General features: G+C 39.2%; 1 long non-coding RNA gene across 2 annotated transcripts in view; it reads right to left on the bottom strand.

Moving 5' to 3' along the window:
* Positions 1–22,919, bottom strand: part of LOC107053277 — a 147,143-nt gene extending 124,224 nt beyond the window's left edge. For both annotated transcript variants that reach the window (XR_001466385.3, XR_006939217.1), the window contains exons 1-2: positions 22,728–22,919; positions 21,146–21,290 (exon numbers count right to left, since the gene is read on the bottom strand). This is a non-coding gene — a long non-coding RNA (uncharacterized LOC107053277). The remainder of the gene's footprint in view (positions 1–21,145; positions 21,291–22,727) is intronic.
* Between the last annotated feature and the right edge of the window lie 855 nt (positions 22,920–23,774).

Genomic DNA, 23,774 nt, shown 5'->3' on the forward strand with positions numbered 1-23,774 from the left:
CTTGACAAATTTGTTTTTATATAAGCTTGCACAGTACTGAGCAAAAGACAGCAGAAAATAAGCTGGGATGCCCAAAATGCTGTTAATTTAGAAAATTCTATGCTTGCTGGGGAGTACCAGCAAAAAATAGTTAGCATTAAGAAGCAGAAGAAATATTTAAAGTTGTTCTGGCTGTGCAACATTACTTGTATGGAGAACTTTCCTGGTTCCTAGACAGGTTGACAGAGTTAAACACTGAAGGCTGTAGGAACATCAGATTATATGTAAACAATACATGAAGCATTTTCAATGTTTACCACATTTTATTGTTTTTTTCTATGTACTTTGATGCAATGCTAAGCCTTCTTTTCTCCTTACATTGCAGTGGATTTAATCTTTCAAAAGCACTTTAAAGAGAAATTGAAAGGTTGTTTGCGTTCAATGTTAAATTACTACAACATCAGGAAAGCAGGGACTAATAAGGTTTTTGTAAGTATCAAATATATACAAAAATAGTTGTTAGTTTATGAAGTCTCACATAGACAATTCCATAGAAGAGTGTGTACTCCCTACTTTTAAAAAGAAAGAAAATCTTTAAACATGCAATCTAATTTGTTTTTAACTGCAGATGTTTCCACTTCCCACCATGGCTGATCCCTTTAGAACATGGAAGAAAGCTAATGTAAAAGGTAATGTGACCAAATATTTAGAAAAAAGGAGAGAGAGAAGGTTTTATGCAAGCATGTTATGGATTCCAACCAAAGCCATCATTTGGCTTGTCATCTGTAGTTAAAGGCATATCAAATCATCCCCAACAGAAGAAAAACAAACAGTATTTTCACAGATGGACTAGAAAGCCCTGCCACCAAAAAGTTGTTATTTGTCACGGGGACTTTACATGGCAACTGAAAGATGAGGTCTTATGTAATAAATATGGTAGTAATCAATGCTAGAAAAGACAGCATGGCCCAGATCACAAGCAGTACTCAGAGTGCTTGCTATAGCTCTGAAAACAAAAGCACTGTAGAGGTAACTTCAGAATATCTGTGTGCTTCTCCCAGCTCTAGGACAGCTCAGCTCCAGGCAGGAAAAGTTACTAATTAGAGAAGTGTCATGCTTGCAGAGCAAGAACACTAGAATTTTAAGAGTGATCAAATAAAGTTTTTCCTTTTCTCTTCTGTAGACATAACAGGGAAATAAGGCAATGTTTTTTCTCTCCACCACAGTAAAGTCTGAAAGAAGTTTGACACTCTGAACCATTAAGAATACGATATTACCCTGGACACCACCAGCTTGTTCCCTCTCATAAATTCAATATTAGGCCTGAACAAAATAGTAGGACTCTAAGAGTTTCTCCCCCTCAAAGAACCTGAATATTCTCTTCACACAGCCATGAAATTTAGGCTTAGTTTTCTGAACTACCCTAGTGCTAAGCTGAAGGACAACTAGATATTTCAGCTGGCACAGGCAGGCAAGGAAAGAGGATACATATTTCACTATTCTCACCTCCAAACACTGTCTTCTGTACCTACAGTTACTAGAGCCACAGGCACTAATCAGCAGTCTGCCTGCCTAGAATAAAGGTCATTATTGAGATGATAGTCTTTTGGTCTTTGCAATTATTTTTCTGTAGAAGAGATAGGTTTAGATAGAAAACATCACATTTATGGGTACATTTATTGGAGAAAGTTCTCTCATTGGCACAGAGCACTCATGCAGCACATTCTCTGTTTTCCCCAGACCTCTGTAGACAAACACAGGGTGAAGCTGTCCAAAGCCTTTACATCTGCCAATTGCAGCAGTTCTGCTGTAGACAGAAGCTGACAAATCTTCAAAAAGATCACAGAGATGACAGAAAGGGAAGGCATCAGACATAGTCATGACAGACTGACTGCACATGGGAATGCATTCAATGAAGTGCTGTACATTTTATCTGAGGACATTCATGGCACATAATTCAGGCCCAACGCCACACACACTAACAGTAGGAAAGAAGGAGGAGGGTGTGCTGAACACACCCACTCTCCATGCTGTCTTTCCAGATAGCAAGGGCACAGGTCAGAGTAAGATGGATTGCCTTCCCCATAAGCCACAGTCAAGTATATCAACATTGTGTCACAACCCCTGTGATTCAGAAACCCTTAACAGAGCCCTGAGAGGCAGACGTAGAAAACTAATGTTTCCACCAGTGACTAATGGACATATCTGCTCATCTCTTCTGCTTAAGCAGATTGGGGAATTTCAGAGTGTACCTGAGCAGCACATCACTCACCCATGAGCAGAAGCAGAGCAGACAGACAAGCTAACACCAAGCCACCAGCTCAGAGCAGAGAAAACACTTTTTTTTCTGGCTCTTGCCAGAAAACACTTTAAGTGTTTGCATGTGATAGATAACTTCTGCTGGAAATAAACACATTTTTCAGATTACATCATTCTGTAAACATCCTCAACAATTGCAAATAAAGGAGGCAGTGGGGATTTTAGTGTCTCTTACTCATCCACACTCCATGGAATAATTCTTTGTTAAACTTAATCTCTCTCTTTTTCAAAGCATCATGTGTTGTCCCTCATCCTACTCAGCTAATGTATGCACATTTGTAGAGAATGTCAAGTTCCTTTGATAGCACAGATAAGAGTACACTTCCTTCTCAAGAATGAGCCCTTATCATAACAATAATAACATTCCAGTTATACTGTATTTTTCACTCAAATCAGATTTTTTTTTTTTTAATGAAAAACCTTGGAATAGTCATCAAGAGATTCACCACGTTCTTAATCTATATCTAGCTACACAATTTATTCAAAATATAAAAGAGCATTTGTTTCTCCCAGGTCTATCTAGCCATCATTTAAAACCTCAGAGGAAAAATTTTAAATCCAGCAACTGTGGAATAATGGACAATAGATAAAGAAACATCTCAGTTTTTGACAAGCCAAACAGACTTTCCTTGTTCACTGTGCCTCTGTATCATAGCTAGCATACATCTTGACTATGAAGAAAGCCTCATAATCATTGGAACTGTCTACTTTTAATATGTTTAATATCAAAAAGATTGTGTTAATATATATTTAAAGTTTCACAGACATTCTTAGACAATTATTTTAGCATGCAGTAAGAAATAGAGCTTGGTTGTTTTCTGTCTGCTGTGTTTTGTTTTGTTTTGTTATTTTTAAATGCCCAGAAGCTATATTTGCACAGAAACTAGTGTCAATTGTACAGTTACTGTATTTGCACTTAGTTAGCAAAACATGGCAAAATGAATACCACGGATCTTACTAAAACATTGGGTTTTTTTCTTCTCCTATAAGGTGATCTATGATATGTTAGAGGGTATTATTCTCCTTGCCACTCTTACTGCTCAACAGGGACACAGCTGGATGCTATACAAGACTGAAACCAATGTATGGATTCTGTTGCTTTTTGCAAAAAAGTGGAACATTATACTACTGCAAGGCAAGCGTCAGGAAAATAAAAATAACAAATAGTAATTTAAAAGTTAACTTGGAAAAAAAGCGGAAATCCTAAGACTTTCAGCAAGGTCTCAATCATGATTTGACCTTCAAAATAACTGGGAGACTTCTAGAACTACAGTAACAAAAGAAAAGAAGAAATAAGATTACTACCCTAGATTACACAGAGTCTTTTGTAGCTCTACACAACAAAAATATTTAACCCATAGCTTCTTATGTAGAGTTCTGTATAGAATTTTGGTCAAATGCAGGTATATATGCATGCCATAGAACCACAGAACCATAGGAGTTGGAAGGGACCCCTGCAGATCATGTAGTTCAACCCTCCTGCTAAAGCAGATTCCCTTGAGCAGGTTACACAGGAAAGTGGAGAAGCAGGTTTTGAATGTGTCTCCACAGACAGGCTGGGCAATTCATTCCACTGTTCCGTAAACCCTTAAAGTTTTTCCTCACATTCATATGGAACTTCATATGTTTTGGTTTTTGCCCACTGCTGCTTGTTCTGTCTCTGAGAATCACTGACAAGAGCCTGGTTCCATCCACTTGACTCCCACCCATTAGATATTTATAAGCCTTTATAAGATTCCCTATCAATCCAAGGAAAAAAATAAAATCAGCATATAAGAACTTTGTGTGAGATGCATTTTTAAAATTAATATATAAACAATTGCATAATCTACTTCTACATGATAGACTCTTCAAAGAGACAATTCCTAGATAAAAAAGCCATTGTAGACTTAATGGTAATATACTCGCAATGAAAGCATGCACAGTATTTCAAAGCCTACATCAAATAATTTCCCTTTTGCACATTCAACCATCTTTAAAATATTAGCAGGGGAGAAAGTAACCAGAGACAAGTATAGAGAGGGCATTCTTAAAAGGGGGGAAAAAAGAAAGACTTGAATAAAGATAGGGAAAATAACCTCACTTGTTTTACTCTCTCATGTTAAAATCTGAAAGTCTAGCACAGCTCATCTTGTTTAAAGTAATTTGTTTTATCACTGCAATGTACATGAGAACTCTTCAGTGGAATCAGAAGGTATTCTGTTGGTTTTTTTTTTTTTGGTATTGGTTTTTTTTGTTTGTTTGTTTTTAAGAGGTAAACTTGGCACTCAGCTTTTGAAATTCATTTTGCTTAGCAGGCTTCACTTTATGCTGCCCATGGCTGTAACTGCTTCCATTTACATTTTTACTGCATTTCAACTCAATTCAATTTGAACTCAAGGCAAGATCTTCTGTATGTGGAAAAATCCAGACCTGATTCTGAGGAGAGCATACGAACACAAATGGCACAAATGTTTTTTCCTATCTATCTACCTTATTTTCAAACAAATGGGCTCATGCATAACAGACTCCTTCATATGGAGTGTTGGTAAAATATGCTTTTCACATCAGAAAACAGATTTGTGCATGCCAGACATGCTCCAGAATAATTATGTGTATAAGCAGAGACAGCAGACTGAAAAACCACAAGGCCACAGCAGACACTGCCAGGCTTTATGAAAATTAGCCAGCATATGAAGGGACAATGACTGTGATATTTAAGCACTGAATACTCTCCTGTCTCCTGAGGGTCAGCTGATGTCACACCTACCCAATGGTGCCAGTAATCACAGTGCCTATTCAATAAAATGTAGTTGTGTCACAACAGACCCAGAAGATCATTCTCATACTGCAGTTATTAGTTTTTAATCTGCTACACTCAGTGGTTATTTTTCCACGCAGGAATTTTTCCGTATGAGTAGGAGAGCATCTTTCTGAAATAAAAGAGGGAATCTGACATAATCTGAGTCGGCAGGAGAAAGATGCTGGGAGGTACAGAGAACCCCTTGACCATTATCTCAGCTTTTGTCTTCATAGTCTTATTGGTGACATGCAAAGTTATCTCTTAAAAATACATTTTTAAAAGCAGGGCAAGTCATTCTTCCACTGTGGTAAGCAACAAGTCCTCAGTAACTGGGAAAGGAGGAAAGGAAGTAAGAGGGAAATGCTCTGCTGATTTTCACAGAGCAAACTGATGCTGGCCCCAAATCACACAATCCTGAGAGGGCAGCTCAGGGCTCCTGAAATTTTTACCCAGGGACTGAGAAGCTGACACAGCCAATCTGACACAATCATTGCAGGAGCAACCACACCTAAGAGCTCTGCCCCAGGTAGCGTTTAGGGTCTCGACTCTCAAAAGGGCCTACAACAGCACAGAACTGTCTCCTCATAGTCCCATCCAACTGCACTCTAAATGCTCCATTCATAGTACAGCCTCTACTCATCATCCAGATCATGAGCTGATATTCACAAATCTCATTATTTTCCCCCAAATTATATGTCTTCCTCATGAGAAAAGATCGGAAATGAGGCTCTACAGATAAATGGTGTTTAGCTCTGAAGGGAAATCATCTGATGTGGCTGTTCAAGGGTTTCAGCTAATTACACTGATTAACCAGATTGATAAAAATTCAGAGCACACTCATGTACATTCGCTGAGGTGTATGTGTATAAATGCAAAAAAAAAAAAAACAAGAGCTGTCAAAGTCTATAGATAAATACATTCCTGAATCTCCTTTCTTAACCTAGGCTTGTGCTAGGATCTCTCTCCCAATTCACAAAGACATGATTCATGGTTTTCTGAGGTCAGAAGTTCCTACTTATACAGGTGGAAAGTCATGAGATGATTTTCCCCACTGTGGCAACAAAATCATAAGGATTAATAAGAGACATATTGAAAAATCAATTTTAAGATAAGCAATCTAATTAGCTAATTTTAATGTTAGCATTTACATTGCATATGGGCCTTCTCTTTAAATCTTCTTTCCACTGTTAGAGGAGAAACTTTGCAATCATGTTGAATTAAACACATGTGATGGCATTTAGGCACCTAAAAGCCTGAACAACAGCAGAGTTTCATAGCTAGAAACGTAACACTAGTACTTACATCCTCAAAATTCACTGGTATGTTTACTGAAAACCAGTACTACATATAGCTATGATGTCGTAAATGAAGTTCACCTAATTAGCAAGTAAAAAAGCCATTAAGGAAAGGAAGGTTTTCATGAGGCAGCACCACTCAACATAACTTTAATCTGAAAGGTCATGCAAGAGCACAGCACATGCACAGTGTATGGGAACTGCTGAGTCATGGCCTGAACCACTAGTCAAGCCCTGGGAGCACAGGTGAAAGCAATTCACCTGCACAACCAGAAGGGATGGAGCCTGGCTGCACCCCTCTTGGACTGGGTGCTGACTGCCAACAAGGAAGGATCTCTTGCTGGAGATCCCTCCTCTGTGGAGTTTCTTCTGTAAGCCTAGATCCTCAGACACAGGTGGGCATTTCTCTTCTTTCTTTTCTAATATCTTCCCATCACGCTGGTCTTTCTACCATTACACATAGGTTCCTTGAAAATCCTACATAAATTTAAAACATTGCAAGAGAAGTACAAGTAGCTGCAGGATTCACAGTGTAATATGTAGTTTGCTCAGAGGGTCCTGCGCTACACATCCCAAACACAAAAAGAAAACTGCTCAGCTGTGGTACTCAAGAAGTCAGCCCCACTTAGAGTGAAGCTCAAGTGGCCTCAGTTCCTTCATCTTTCAAACTACCCTTAGGAAATACCTGCCCAGGTGATGCAGATCACCACCCCTCCAGACTTGGCTAGCAATACTGCCTGCTGTTACAGGCTTGCGTCTACGACTCCAAGTTCTAAATATTAGTTTGAAAACCTAGCTATGAGTTTAAGATTGCAAAATGTCACCTGTTCCTGATACAAACCAACAAGTCAAAGAAACACTCTTTTACAACATCCTCCTGAGCCACTCATACCCAGAAATATTGAAGATTCTTCCACAGACTGACGTAAACACTTTTTCCTGAAACTTGATAATCCCAAAAGGCTTATAACATTAATGAGAGACTGTTAATGTTTAATTTTCTTGTAAGGCATAGGTGAACAGGTGCACTTTAAAGTATAACATGAAATATTAGAGACAAAGTATTTCTTATTATCAAAAGGTTTACCAGATTTAAAAGGTTTAAAAGATTTTAGTTCCACATTAGTGGGTATTTTGTTGCTCTCCCTAGAGAGCTGGTAACATTTAGTGAGGCTCTAGGAGTAACCTTTAAGATGTCGCTTACAAAGGCACTGCAACAGATATTTCAAGATACACAGGCTGGGAACTTTTCTTTGTGATGCAAGAGGAATGGCAGAGGGAGGGATAAGAACGTCCAAGAAGTACTGTTCTTTATTTGTGGTGTATTAAATGCAAAAGGCTAGTTAATCTAAACCAAGACTTACTGTAGATAAACATTATATCTCTTAGCTATTCCTCTCCAGGTTCTCAGAACTAATATAAGAAACAGTCAGAAGCACCATATTTAGAAACAGAAATAATCATTAACTGAAGCTAGACAGACAAGCTTATTCAGATGTTTTTCCCAAAGAATTTTCAGGCACACAGTGCTGGAGATTATGCAGAACAAACATCTGTATCAGTAAATCATAGAATCACAGAATCACTAAGGTTGGAAAAGATCTTTAAGATCACCAAATACAACCATCAATCCATCATCACCATGCCCACTAAATCATAATCCGAAGTGCCACATCTACCCATTTCTTTAACACCTCCAGGGAAAGTTATACCACTTCTTCCTTGGGCAGCCTGTTCCAATGCTTGACTACTCTTTTGGATATTTTTTTTTTCCTCATATCCAACCCAATCCTCCCCCGATACAACTGAAAGCCATTACCTCTCATTCTGCCTCTAGCAACCTGATAGAAGAGGACAATCCTCACCATCCCACAATCTCCTTTTTCAGGTAGTTGAAAAAAGCAATAGGGTCTCCCTTGAGTCTCCTAGTCTCCACATTAAACAGTGCCAGTTCCCTCAGCCAATCCCCATAATACTTGTGCTCTAGACTCTCCACCAGCCTCATAGTCTTTCTCTGGACATGCTTCGGGGCCTCAGTGTCTTACTTACAGTGAGGGGCCCAAAACTGAACACAGTACTCAAGGGGTAGCCTTAGCAGTGCCAAGTACAGATGGACAACCACCTCCCTAGTCCTGCTTACTACACTATTTCTGACATAAGCCAGAATGCCAATGTCCTTTTGGCCACCTGAGCCAATCAAGTGTCCATAAGGAGGAAAAGTCCATCAGTCAACTTTCATATTGAGTGCAAATGTATTCATTACAGCTTTAGGGGGCTCAACCACTGTTTGCAATTCCAACCATTTTGCCTAACCTCACATGAAACAAAATCTGTCCCTGTAAATGTAGCATTGAAGGCTAATTTTCATATAGAAAGGTGATAGGACAAGGAGTCATTTTAAGTTAGAAGAGTGGAGATTTAGATCAGATATTAGGAGGATATTCTTTACTCAGAGGGCAGTAAGGCACAGGAATAGGTTTTCCAGAGAATCTGTGGATGCCCCTAGAGGTGCTCAAGGCCAGGTAGGCTGGATGGGGTCCTGGGCACAGCCTGATCTAGTGGGTAGAAATTCATGGCAGGAAAGCTGGAACTAGATGATCTTTAAGGTGCCTTTCAACCTAAGCCATTCTAACAGTCTATGTATGACAGAAAGGCTTCTCTTTTCCTTAAGAAAAGATTTGGTAGACAGTGAGGAGTTGTGTATTAAATAAAAGACATTAACAAACCCCTTAGGGCTAGTGGAAGACTCGACCTTTTAATGTCACGGTTTACATGGACAGCATACTTTATTTTTGAGTAGGTTATTTAAAAGGAAATGAAGTCTAAGTGAAGTCTAACTCCAACAGAAAAAAAAAATCACATCTGCTTGCATATCAGTATTTGTTCAAGAACTGATAGGCCCCTTATTATTTGGAGGTTTCAATAACAAGGACATATCAAGGACAACTCCAAATTAAATGCTAATATTCCAGAAGTCCTGTTTATCAAAAAACAGGACAAATTTTTAAAGATATACCCGGGCAGCAAACCTCTGAATAACATGTTCACAAGGACAATATGAAGCATGAAGTGCAACTGATACTAAACCCTACTGCATGTCAAGTCTTTTTTTAAAAGTCTATCAAAATATAGAGATCCTACGATAATCAACCTTTATTAATGTACGTACTAAACAAAATCTGGCTGATTCTGGCTATTCTAAGCCACCTACCAGTTATCTTTGCTGCCAATGTCTTCAGATTTTTCTTGCAGGCAAATTTGTCCTGTAAGATGCTATGAAAGTTTTAAAGACACTGACAACAGTGGAAGGTGGAGTCAGTTACCCAAACCAGTCCACAAACTTCAAAATGACATAGACTTTTTATAGTTCAAAAATCACACCAGAGTTTTCATCTACGTGAGTGTACAGCAGAAAACATTTGGACAAGTTGGACACACTTGGAATGATGCAAAGTCAGCAACACAGTGATTACAACTAGAACTACTACAAGAATGTGATCTACTATGCTGCTTTGGTAGTACTTATGAAGCCACTTGAGCCCACTGTTTTTATTTGACAGGAGTAGAAAGGATCTGAGCATTCATCAGGTTTTGGACACAAGCATCCAGCATAGTTAACATAAAAGCAATGACATAACATAAAAGCACTCCCCAAAAGCTCACTCTTAGCCTTTCCCTAAGTAAAGTAACAAACTAGAGATCAACTTCAGAACAACACTCCTCCCTCATACTCCATTGTCTTCCACATAGCTCAGAAAGCAGTGTTGCTTGCTTCAGACTTCAACACAAATGACACCATGCTCAGCACATTCATTTGTGTTTTCTGGTCATCATTCTGCACAGGACATCAATTGCCTTTTCATTAACTCCCAGTAAAACAGCATACCAGATGTTAGCTAAAGAAAATACTTCTTTAAAAATCTTTACAAATGGATTTAGATTAGATCAAATGTGTAATTGGAAGAACTTCAAGCATACATCAGTCCCCTGACATGCATTTCTTCATATGCCATTGTCATTAAACATCATACTGCAGTATTCCAATTACAAATGGGTTTTTGTCACTGTCTTTTTTAAAGAATTTGTGATACTGATATTTCACGTAGGCTCTCCTGACTGGAGTTATCCACATCATTTTATAAAGCTCTCAAAGGTTTACTACCGAACAAAGCATTCAGGGCTCCAGTGTAGTTCTTTCCAAGTTACAGCCACATCTTATAAAATCAGTGCTCCTAGAAGACATTCATCAGAAAGGCACTCAAGGAAAAAAGATGACCAATGCTACATTTCTTGCACGAATGTTAGCTCCTGCTTGGAACTACAGAAATTATTTTACACATACTCTTTTCTTTGGCATAAGGAACATATCAGGGCAGGTCACTTTGAGCTTTCCTACTCTTTATCAATTGATAGTAATTGTCCAAGAAGGCAAGATAAAAAGCAGAAGAGAGCACATGGAGTTACTGCCACAAATACAGGCAGGGAAGAATCCAGGCACAAGCTATGGCTGAAGCATTTACTGCACAGACCAGGCACTGTTCAATAAAACGATCTAATTTTTAAGGCAAAGACTGAGAAAATATCCCAGATAATTAAAATACACAGAACAGAGTAGAATGTGAAGAGCAGCAAGGTGGCTATATATAATTCATGAAAGACTGAACATTGAAAATAAATAAGGGTAGTAACTATACCCTTTCATAGCATCAGTATCTGAAAATCTCACTGCCAACCAGACTACAAAAATCAGTTTGAAGCACTCAAGATGTTTATGTGCAGCTTGCTAGTGTTTTTTCTTCTGTAAAACATGTTTACACAATTATTTGACTCGTGTGACCCAGAGCAATTGTCTTACCTGTGTTAGATACCAGACAAAACGGGAAGAGAGCTGCCACAAACACAGTGTGTTTTGCTACCAAAGGATTCAATCTGTCAGACTTTCTCAAGAGATCTAGGCACAACATATACTATATTTGTATTCTGGCAGGTTCCTCCACTGCATAGAGAAAGCCTTGAGAAATCCAAACCCCACCACCCAGAGTGGGGGTTTCGTGTTATACCAAAGCTAATCATGCCTGCTCCTCTCTGTAAAATGAAAATTCTTAGGCCGCTTTCCTACAAAGGGTATAATTTTTATCCCCTCAAATACAAGATCATTCTTGGTTCTTCCTGGTTAGGACACCCACACCAGAATCTCTGAATTCCTGTTTTTTCCTTCGGCCCATTTGCTGGATGCTGTCTCAATAGCTGTTTTAAAATTCACACTCCAGATACATATAAGCTACCTTGAGTTACTACCAAGGCATCAAGATACAGCAAAGGACAAGTCAGCAATGTAAGAAGCAGTGGTCTTATTAGGCTAGCTGTAAAGCTGCAAGCAAATTATTATTGTGCTCTGTTGTCAGTTCTAACACCATTTCTCTCTCTTTGATCAACACACTGTCTCTGCTTTGGACCTTCTCAATCAGATTCACTGAGAAAGCTCAGAAAGGCAAAAACAGACCTCAGCTGGGTTATGTTGTGGAAGGTACACATAGCTTCCCCTTAGCCATCAAGATATTTTCAAAAATATGCAGAGCTGACTAAAGACCCTGACTGGAGTCTGAGCAATATTCAGCCTCCTACCATGGCTCTTGTGAAGTGGCTTTAAGCAGTAGCAACTACTCTGTGCACCCCTTGCATACTGATCTGTCAAGGCTTTACCTTATGGACATGCATAGATTGCTCTGCATTAATATTATCAGCTTGCAAGATGTAGCAACAACAACAAACAGTAAAAAGAAGTCAGTCCTATGCTTTCAGACTCCACAGGGTCTAGGGCTTGTCTGAGTGCAGAAAAGAAAGTTGTCAACATCATTTAGGAACTTAAGAGCTCTGAATATGTTTCTCAGACTGCTCAAAGTGTCTTTAATGTCCAAGAAAGTCAATACAGGCTGGCCAAACAGGAAAGAAAACACACAAGCAAAACCCTGAGGAGTATAATAGAAAAGACAGATTAAAAAAAAACAACAACAACAAAAACAGCAAACAAAAGATGTTTCTATCAAGGAACATCACACACAAAGGACAACACTCAGAGAGAAGACAGGAAAAGCATATAGCAACAGAACACAGAGCAAGATAAGAAAAGGAGCAAAACACATTTACTTATGAGTGCTACAATGAAAGTAATACCTCTTATTTTATTATTACTTTGGCCCACAACAGCAGAGGTGGGTACTGGTGATATGGTAGTAGAGGCTGAACCTCCCCACCAATGTTCCCTTGCATTTTGTTGCCATTTGACAGATAGTAACAAAAGGACAGTCTGACAAAATAGTGCCTGACACGGAAGTGTGTATGAAGGAAAGGTGCCTCACTGAATTCCTCCACATGGAAAAAAACTGTACTCACTGACATTCATCAGTGCTTGCTGAATGCTTTTGAAGAGTACAGAGTGGACATGAGTACAGCGAGACTGTGGGTCGTGTGTTTCATCAGTGACAACTGTGGGTCACCTCCCCAGTGCAAATTTTTATGAGAGCTACAGGCAGGCTCTTGTCCATTGCTGACAAAAATGTATAGCTAATGGTGGTGACTGTGTTGAAAGAGTGTCTTGTAGATGAAAATTTGCTCTACCAGAGTTTTATTGTGTTCTTTATATCTGCTGTAGTTTCCATGGAAATAAATAGGAGGCATTACTTTTGGAACAACCCACACAGAACACCACATGAAGAGAGAACTTGCTGTGACCAGGGAACCAATCAAAAGGCCACACATCAACACAGCAGAGCTAAAGCTTTGCTTGTTCTGAACACTGCCTGGAACACAGGACACACATCTGTCCAGTTAGGTGAGTCAGACGTATTCTGAATGGAAAGAGCCGCAGTGTCATAGATGTGCTCCAAAAACAAACACAAAGCAGATTACAGTAATATGTGTATTATTTTAAGAATCAAATGCTGGTTAGTTTATTAGCAGCAATGCACAGAAATAAACATACTTTTTCCTTAATGCAGGCAACAAGCACATGCTGTGCTATTCCATTAGGTACTGCACACCATTAGTATGAAATCCAGCACACAAGACAGCACTGTAGAAGGTAAACCACAAACTAGAGTGCGCACTGCAAACTAAGAATACCAAGTCCTGTGTTTCATTCTGCTTGATCTAATGTACTAAAAAAAACAACATATCTACTTATTATTCCCTGTTAAATGCTTTCTAGAATGAAATATTACAATGAAGCTGGATATTCTAGGCCAGACCCTTCAGCTTCAGCAAAACGTGCAACTTTTTAATATGATTTCCCCCATCTTTGGAAGGACACAGCCGAATTGCAGTTTGCATGTTTAGCAACTCATCCAAAATCTTTCTGGTCAACTAGGCCCAGTGATATGCTTCCTTTTTCTCTTAGCGTGCTAAGTAGCTTGCTTTATAGACAGTTAACTACTTTGTCTACAGCTGGCTCTGAGCCTAGTCAGCCTCATACATTAAAATCATTTTTGTAACTCCCCATGCACACCAAGAAATGACAATGATTCAAAATAGTGGCTGCTTTGAAGGCGACAAAGCAAACAGAACAGACTTATCCACTGATGAACTGGCTGTTCGAGCTAAATTTCTTTATTGTTTTTCAAAAGTTTGCAGTGACAAGAATTGTCACTATGGAGTCTCTCCAAAAATGATTAAATATTACTGCTCCCTAAACTCAAATCAACTCTTCCACATCTCCATCCCATGCACTTATGCACATCTGCCAGCATCCTTACTGGATGCAAACTACAGCATGTCCTCACATTACAACAATTACTTTACAACTTAAAATTCTTAGGCAAGAGCAGCATGAAAAGGTATAATTTAAAGTATCAACAAAATAAGAATGGAAAAAAGAACTAAATCATTTTTCTGTAAACATCAGACAGAAAATTCTGTGAGACCAATGAAATCTTTGTTTCTCTTCCATCAGTTAAACTGTCTTTAATTCTTTTTTCCTCTTTTCCTCCACAGTGACTTGTAGCCCCTCACAGAAACAAAAATTAGGCCACAATCATGGGATAGATTATTCTTTTTGCAGAAAGCTTCTGAGTTGGTTTGCATTTGCATTGCAAATACTGATGGCCCTAAAGAAAATGCAGGGGAAAAAAAAGTTTCCCCATGAGCAACAGATATTCATTAGCAAGCAATTAGCTTAGTAATAAGTTCCCATTTCTCAGTTTGGGATATTTCAACAAATATTGGTAATATCATTATGACAAAAGTTGAAGACATAGTACAGTATTCAACTACTAACAGTCCACAAACCATTTGTCTTCTCTTGACAGACACGAAAGGCTCTAATTACACTGAACATTTCAAGGAAAGATTGAATGTTTGCCAGACAACTCTCCATTGATTGCCTTTAAGGCATAGTACTGGACCGCTGAAGGGAAAACACAGATTCTTGGCTCCAGGTAATTAACTTTCATGTTGTTTTTTTCTTAAACCCAAATGAAGCTCCCTTGAAGTCTTCATTACCAAAGGTGTTTGTTAATAATAATAAAAAAAACAAACAGCCAGCCAGCGGTCCTATTTCCCCTTTCTTTTCTATAAAATTCCCTCTGCTATACATTTCTCAGGACTCAGTAACGTCTTCAAAGTGAGTAATAATGGTTTGAAAAGTGCAAAGGGTGAGGGATACCTAATGAGACAGGACAAAACAGGAATGAGGGAAAAGCTGGGACAGAAGAGATATTCAAGCAGTGAGTGCTTGACAGAGATATAAGCAGAAGAAAAGAGAAGGCAGAACTGCATCATTAGTTTGTGAAATAACACTATCATGAAGTTAAATTGATGATGGAAAAGAAAGAATCTTTAGAAATGCAGTAATTTGGCAGCCAAATCTCAGGGAGATCCAACATTTCTCAGAGACAGTAAATAAATTGTCTAGATTTCATAAGGTAAGAAATAAGATTCCCAGTTGATACCAGCAGCAGAGTTTCCAGGATGCATCTGCTCAGATATTTAACGTGCTTAGTGTATTTGGCAGGGCTCACCACAATGAAGACTCCAGTCCAACAGCAGCAAATCTTGTTTCAGCTACAAATATGTATTGCTGAAACAGCTGAGATATACCTGCCACCTAAGGGAATGTGATCCCTTCTGTTGGCTCCACAGATGACAGTGGACTGCAGTGAAGCAGCTGCAATATTTCAATAAATTCCAGTGCTAGACCATTTTTTTTAACAAAGTTTCTGTGAAGTCATGTAATTCTGATCTCTTAATCCCTGACACAAACATACAAGTATTTGCCTTAAAAATTTCTACAATATTACATTTGTAGACTGTTGGCCTGCACCTGGGTACAGGAGGAGGGTCAAGATAGGAGGTCTGTTTCTTCTGTCAAATCTAGTGGGCCGAAGCCAAGCCTGGAACCACACACAGAATGGAACAGACTTTGTTATGATTTCGTTTTCATCTATTTTTTATGTTACTACATCTTTTCAAGATATTAATCCAATCCTTTCTGTATCCAAAACCTACATCAAAAACAGGAAGTAATAGCTATCTTTCCTTCTTGCTTTGGCAAGAGAGTTTGGCATTTGAAGAGCTTCACTACCACTTGCTAGAAAGCCTGCACCCATGTGGAAGAACTTCCTAGAGTTTCCAAGTTTCACAGTGTTTCTGCTGACTTTCTGTTAGCCCATGACCCCATCACAATTTTGAAGGAGCAACAGTCACATTATAATCTGATCAGTAAACCTTAAATAGCACAACCTGGCAATTTAGGAAAGGACTCAGAATACTCTCACTAATCCTAATGCTGAAGTGACAATTTTTGGAACATAAGAAATCTGAAGAGATGTGAATTCTTTCAAGTCCATGAACAACATTTCCACTTTCCAAATCAGTTAGCATTGCTGCCAAAAGCTTTTGTTGTTTTGCTTAGCTTATTTAAGATTTTTGTTTGGGTTGGCTTTTGTTGAATTTGGGGGGAATTTTTTTCTTTGGCAGAGGGATGGGAGGGTGTGAAGGGAGGTGGGAAAAATTGTCGTTTTGTTGCTCCAAACATGGTTCCTACTTGAGCAATTTATTTAGCTTTTGGGAGAGCATGTGAATGATACGTACTGAGTATCTTAGATTTTCTGAGGTTCCCTGTCCTATTAAGGCATACCAAAGAACACAATTACTAATTTTCTTTGTAAAGTTTATGCCAGTGGTTTCTCTAACTTACTGTGCCTGCTAAGACTTTCTGAAGCTAGGATTTACTTTTCTAATTTCAGGATATTTTGCAGCCCAGGCTGCAGCTTTCTTTAATCAGTAGCTATAAGAGATGTTCAATTACAATACCTGTTTATTTGGAGCAGAACAGAGACTAGTATAATCTCTTTCTTTTAAAAAATATCTACTGAAAATACAGCCATATTACTGTACTAAACAGATCAGAAAGAGTAGAAGCTAAGGCTGCCTGAAATGTGATAACAGTAGTATGCAAAAATCCATATAATTAGAGGAGTCATCTACATCCAAACCACTTCCAAAAGAGTATCAGACAGGCATAGAACTCACAGATTTTTTCAGTTCAGGACTATTTGCAGCAACTGATACAAATTATGAATTATCACAGAACTAGTCTTTGTATCCAAAGCCCATTATTACTTTTTATCACTTCATTTGGCAGAGGAAATTGAGTTCCCTTCAGAACTACCTAACTACCAGTGATAAGCCAAAATATCCATTTCCAGATCTTTGACATTACAGATAGAAGCAGCAGCTGATCTGATTACAGAGGAGAAAAACCTGATCCACAGTGCAAAATGTTATAGCATTTTGTAGCTTCCTGTTAAGTTGGATTGGAAACAACCACTGATTAAGAAACAAACAAATCATTTCAAATCACTCTGAAACTACATTGTTTGAAGTTTTCATTTTGAATATGATGCCATAAATTTTACTTTTACATGGACACTGCAACCAAGCCAGATACATTATTCACTTGTCACCAGCTCCAAGATAAAACTACAGCTTTCATAGTAATGTTGAAGATTAAGGAGGCAAAAGGAAGCAAAATATATGATTGCTTATGTCACATAGCAACACAACTGTTTGTATGTTTGTTTTCTTCCTCACTAATCTATTAGAACAAAGACAGTGCCACTGGCAGCTAATGAAAAATTTTCTCTAGCAGCAGAGAGGCTTGCAGTGTAGCAGAAGTCCTCGCACTCGGAGTCCTAAGTCTTAATATCCTTATTTGCACCGTGGTCTAGATGCAGACTGTGATGGCCTCAAGGGATTCAGGTGTGAAAATAAACTAGCTTTGCATGTATTCTAGTGGGGCATATCAGCAAGCTGATACAAGTTGATGGGAGACGCATTACCCTCATAATTGCACTTCCTAGTGAGTGCATGTATGCCACAACTCACTGCAGCAGGAAAAGTGACGAGCAAACATTCAGTCCTGAGAGCAGAATAGAAAATGCTTTCATCAGGTTGTTTGTAGACAGTTTGTGTTTCTTCTCAGGAAATGTACTTTCACAGGCTATCCATATTTTAGGCCCCAGGATAATGGGAATGGAAAACACCAGTCAATTGCTATTTCATTCTCTTCTATTCAGGCTCTTATATCCACACTCATCACTGCAATACTCAAGTGCTTTCCAGCAGTGCATGAAGTGATATGACTAACATCTGTCACGTGCTGGTGTCCTCATCCTCTCCCCAGGGGCAAAATCATGTGCAGTGGAGTGTTTCGTTTTATTAGACAGACTGCTATATATTTTGTTAGGAAAGACAAGGTCAAATACATGCACTTTTCACCTAGCACAGAAGGTGCCTTGGTTTGCACTGGTCCCAGCTCCTGTGGGAGTTCCATCCACAGACCTAATCCAAACTCAAGAAAGCTTTATTGCTACGTAGCTTCTTGGCTTGCTGATGGTCACAATAGTCACCTGCAGGTCTATCATAAAATTCTTACTTCTCTTGTAGTAAATAGACACAGGAACTCTGATGTTATGTTATCTTCGGAAATCGGGAAATTCAGAAATGATGTTATGTTATCTTCAGTTTTGACAGGAGGGAAGAACTGGGATGAGAAAGAATCATGATCCTACTACCAGCTGCAGCATTTGTCTAAGCTCATCAAGAAGAAACAGACAAAAAAATCCTAATGGCTTTGGTCACCTCAGTGGTTCCCTTACATTCATGGTCACCATAAGTGACCTTGTGCCCAAAATAAATTCTGCCTGGAGAGCATAAAAGAAAAAAAGTGGTCAAAATACAACCATCAGGGAAGACATTTTCCATCTTTCTCCAATAATAACAATAATAATAATAAGGATCAGGCTAGGTATTTCCACAGGGCTATTCTGTTTTTCCTTTACGCCTTCCCAAACCAGAGGCCAAGTACATTAAAACCAGTATGTTTTCCTATTCTATATACACCTGCTCCTTTTTGGTTTTATTTGCTGATGCATCCACTCACAGATCATGACATTTACTACCATTTCATTTTCTAACAGAAACACTGAGCTGCAGCTTTGCTCCTTAAAAAAGCTACCAAACATATATTTTTGTTTAAAGTAAGTTGTTGTGGGATTTGATTCTAACTTACTTCATTACAAAACAAGGACAAAATCCAACCTTTTCCTAAGGGTTTATTATCAACAAAAAAAAATCCAGTGAGATTTAAAAACAAAGGCAAGTGAAGCTGACCCATTTTTAGACGTTAAAATAAAGCACCAGCACCCTCTATCAGAATATTTCAAACACTGGCAAGAGAACTGTGATTTATCTTGAACAGAAAATATGCCTTTAGTAGATACTTAATATGTACCACAATTCTTGTAAGTCTACTTTAATTAAAAGTGCTATTTCTGTTTTAAATTTGACATGGACCACTAGCATCCAGAGCTCTGCTTTACACAGATATTCTTGAGAGCTGTAGAGAAAATTGTTATGCAATATCACTCAGATAAAGGCCTGCAATAAGAGAAGTGATAATGAAGACAGCAGCTGTTACTAAATTACAAAAACAAGACAGATTTGTTGGCAAACACTAACAATCTGGGAAACTTTTTTGCAAGTTCAACACTTCTTCAAAGAGTCCTTATTTCAGTTCCTTCAATGTAGTGAGATGGCACCAGTGAAATTGCTTCACAGCAGACTTATGGCCTTGCTAACACAGGCTGCAGCTGCCCCGGCTGATCCCCTTCATAGAGGAGATAAGTAATGTCGCTCCTGACAGTCCATGCAATGCCTTTCTTACCAAAAGGTTTGACTTTAGGGAAGCATTCCAGAAAGAAAATCTAAATGTCCAGCACCTTTCCTTTCCTAAATAATAGGTGCCACATAGTCAGCAGCAGAACACATTTCTACACTGTTCCTAACCAAAATCCTTAACTCCTATAGGAACAAACCTCCTTCAGTACCATGTTGCACAGTTTTTCCAACAACATTTGCTTCTAAACCATACAAAAACTGTCAGAATGGCAGAAACCAGTCAGTAGACACTCATGACATGTTTCAGATAGAAGTTTCCTTTCATCTGAAAGAAAGAAGCAACTACTTTAATGCCACTGGCTTCCTTAGAGCATTGGTGATTTAAACAACTGGACAGACCTCTGAGTTTTCCAGTCCACTCTGGTTATGTGGCGCATGCATTTTATCCTTCACAGTTACCTTGAATAATCAGTATCTTAGCTCGTTCTCATTAAGCGAACTCAAAACTTCCATGGCACCTTAAACAATACCAACAAAAGTAAGGCTCCTAACAAAGCAGGTAGCATTTTTCTTGCAAATTCTCTAGGCTCTGTGCTTATTTGCCAGTGTAACTCAAGCCTTCTAATATCATTGCATACACTGAGCCTTAAAAGGGAAGAAAATGAATAGTGCTGTAGTAATGGTACTACTTTCAGAGGGTCAACAACCTATCTTGAAACAATATGGCTTTTGGTAAGACTGACTAGACTCTTCAGCATAAAACCACAGCAAAGAAAGAAAAAGAATAAATTAAGATGGACCACAAAATCCAATTTACAGCCATCACTGGTGAAGATATACATACCTTTTCTCTGAGATTTCAAATAGCAAGGATATTAAACGTATAAAAAATACTGCATGCTGCAGCATACTGCATAGTTAAGCTCATCATCATAAAAAAAGAAAAAGGAATCATTACTAAAAAAAAAAGCTGTTGAGTTTGTATTTTATATTCTATATCAAATGGCACTTCCTGCATAGAACAAGTTGTTTTAGAAAAAAATCTTTAGAAAGAACAGTTTCATAACAATGGAGATGTGGGAATAGATAAGAACAGATAATACTACCTGCCTTGGATCAAAAGCTAGACATAAGATACACACTTTTCTTCTGTGTTAACCCTCCGTAGCAGTTACTTCCTACCCAAAACAAAGACATGCCAGTCAAAACCAGTATTGCAGACTGTGCAAGATTTTCCACATCTCTTTTCATCATTACAAAGCCAACAGTGCTTAATCACATTCTAGATCAGAACAGCTCTAATGGAAGAATTGTTTTCTGCTGGGTGTCTAACACAGAATTCATGAACTTGTCCAGCCATGTAATTGCCTGATGGACTCCTTCTGGTCTTCTGGGCATTTAACAAATTCACTAATAATCACAACGGACCACTGTCTGCCTTCACTGACATTCCTTATCTTAACAAAGCCAAGACCTGTGCAGCATCAGTCATTCTATCAGTCATCAGCAGAAGGACACCAGAATCTTACCGTCTGAACACAAGCAAAATACAGAGATCAGATTAAGTAATTGCATATTCTACTAAATGACTTACCCAAACAAAGTAGTGTACAAAACAGTTGAGCATACGGAGCAACAGTCTGAAGAGTGAAGATCAAGAACTCTGGTCCCAGTTCTGCTACAGACACTGTTTGAACCAAGATTCATTCCTCAGACATGCAGCAGCTCCATTACTCCAACTACAAGAGAAGAGTAGATAAATTCAGTTTTTGCTTCACAGGGCAGCTGAATGCATTTTCATAGCAGGATGTCCAAAATTGTAATTAGATCTGACTCTTGTGATTGTGTAACATAGAACTGGTTTCAGCAGGACGTTTGGCAAGAATGTTGCAGCGTAACTTCTATGGCTACAATGAATACACAAAACTAGAGAAAGTTGGCTAGATGTTTCTGGTAGGAAAAGTGCTATATAAATGCAGACAGTTACTGTTACAGTGTATCCATCCTAAGAGAAAAGAATGACATTTCTGGAGCTGTTCTGGGAGCTGAGGTGAATAACAAACATGTCATAATTCACCATAAGATACTCCTTTATCTTTAAAGGACAGCAACAAGAGAATGAAATGTTATTCCAAATAACGCATGCATGATAAAAATATATATATAAAAAAAAAACTTGAGAAAATTGTTAGAAACCAGAATGGCTCCATTAGAATCAGCTAGAAATTCAGTAATTGAAGATGGCAACTGATCAACAGCATTTGGTAAAACTGCCATCACTGATGTGGTAGTATGCAGGTAGTAGCATTTTTAAAGCTTATTGAAGATTATTCTATCACATTATCTAGGTAGGTACAAGCAGTATCTGATGCTCCAGCAGGAACAGCTAGAACACTCAATCTCTCAAGATACAACAAAGTGTTTGGGCACAGGAGCAGTTAGTAGTAAGCTCAGCAAAACACCAACAGGAAGATGACAGACAGTGACTTCCCATTCAAGAGGGTATGATCTTCCTCAGAAATGGGATAGCCCAGAATGCACAGAAGCAAGAGCTTGTTTTTCCTGCTTCCTTTCAGCTTCCAGTTCAGATCTGACACAAACGTTTCAGCTCCTAGGGCACCTGTTGTGAGAAGCAGCTTTTCCTGGCCATTGATAAACAAAGATCTGTCCTCCCAAAACATTTTTGTCCCCATCACAAACAATGAAGCTGTCTCTGCAGTGAAGTCACACTCTGGGCCTCTGATCTACTGAGTCACATATCAGAGGTACATAGCAATACATTTGCCTCAGGGTGGCTCTCAAAACCCTCCTCTTTCTATGGGAGCCCTTGGGTGGAGGGCTCTGGTCACCACAGAAGTCTCCCAAGCACCTGTTAAGTCTATATTTCAGGCATTTCCAACAGACACATAGTAAACACAGGAAAGCCAGAGGATCCCCTGCCCTTCACAGTGCATATCATCCTCTCATTGTCCCATCCAGGGTAAGGCCACCAGAGCACCTCCACAGTGCAGGGAACCAAGGTCTCACCACCCCACAAGGCTAGGGGCAAGCATCTTGCTCTCCTCTACCATCCCCATCACACCTTCTTCCCAGAGACCACAGACCTTCTCAGCTGCCCTTCCAAACAATCCAGAGTAGGAAATCCTGAACAAACCACAGATACCAGTCACACTCACCTCAACTACGGTGCAACAAAGGGAGTTCACAGCACTCAGAATGAAAAAGCTCCCTTACAGGGAAGAGGACATCCTGAAAGTAGCCCAAAATCCACCCTAATCTGCTAGACTTGAGGGGACTGCTCCTATCCCCATTGAGCCCCCCACAAAACCCCATTAGAACAGCTCTCACCAGCCTCAGATCCAAGCCCTGTGTGAGCTTGTCTCACCGCTGATTTATAACCTCTGGGGACCATGCCCAGCCTCACACTCCAGGTGCTTCATCAGGGACCATCAGCACCACCTGGAAAGCCCCAGGTGCTGCAGGCAACTGAGCCCCACCCACTCCCCCAGCATTGCTCCAAAGGCCACTGCTGACATGCAAAAGTGGGGGTTATTTCTGTTAAATGAAAGAAGCACGCATCTGTTCCTAATTACTGTACCCTCATGTGTTTCCATCTAGATCTAATTTACCAGCACATTTTCTATCACCTCTGTGCAGCTTCTCTGATATGTTATGTCTGTGAGTGTGTCAAACCTCTTCTTTAGCCTCCCCAAACACACACATACCAGCTATCATCCAACTTGTAAAAAGGGCTTGGTCCCAAACTTTAAAACAATTACTAGATCAGTCCCTCCTATGCAAAAGACTGAAAAGACTCTGTGACCTTTCAAGACAGTGACTGTCCTAAGCTATCATGCAGACTGGTGGCAATGGAGCAGAGATCCAAGTTCTGCCAGCTGCAGGGATTCTACAGACAGCACTAGAAGGGACTTGTTGCATGTCAAAGGTCTTCAGAAAAATCCTGCAAAGCCTTCTTCTGTCATGCTTCCCAGATTAACAAGGATGACACTGTACTCACTAGGATCCCACTGGTATTAGCAGCAACAAACATAGAAGTAAATGAATGCTGAGAAAAAAAACATATCTCCCTAAGTACTGCTCAAGAAACTCATGCTCTGCTATAGCCTCAGGCCAGGGATTTAACCTTTAGAAAGTCCAGAGGAACCAGAAAGTTTGGTTGGTGTTTTACAGTGGATACTGGATTCTTTTTAGAAGTTACTCAG

Source organism: Gallus gallus, chromosome 4, assembly GCF_016699485.2.
Source record: "Gallus gallus isolate bGalGal1 chromosome 4, bGalGal1.mat.broiler.GRCg7b, whole genome shotgun sequence".
Classification (NCBI taxonomy): domain Eukaryota; kingdom Metazoa; phylum Chordata; class Aves; order Galliformes; family Phasianidae; genus Gallus; species Gallus gallus.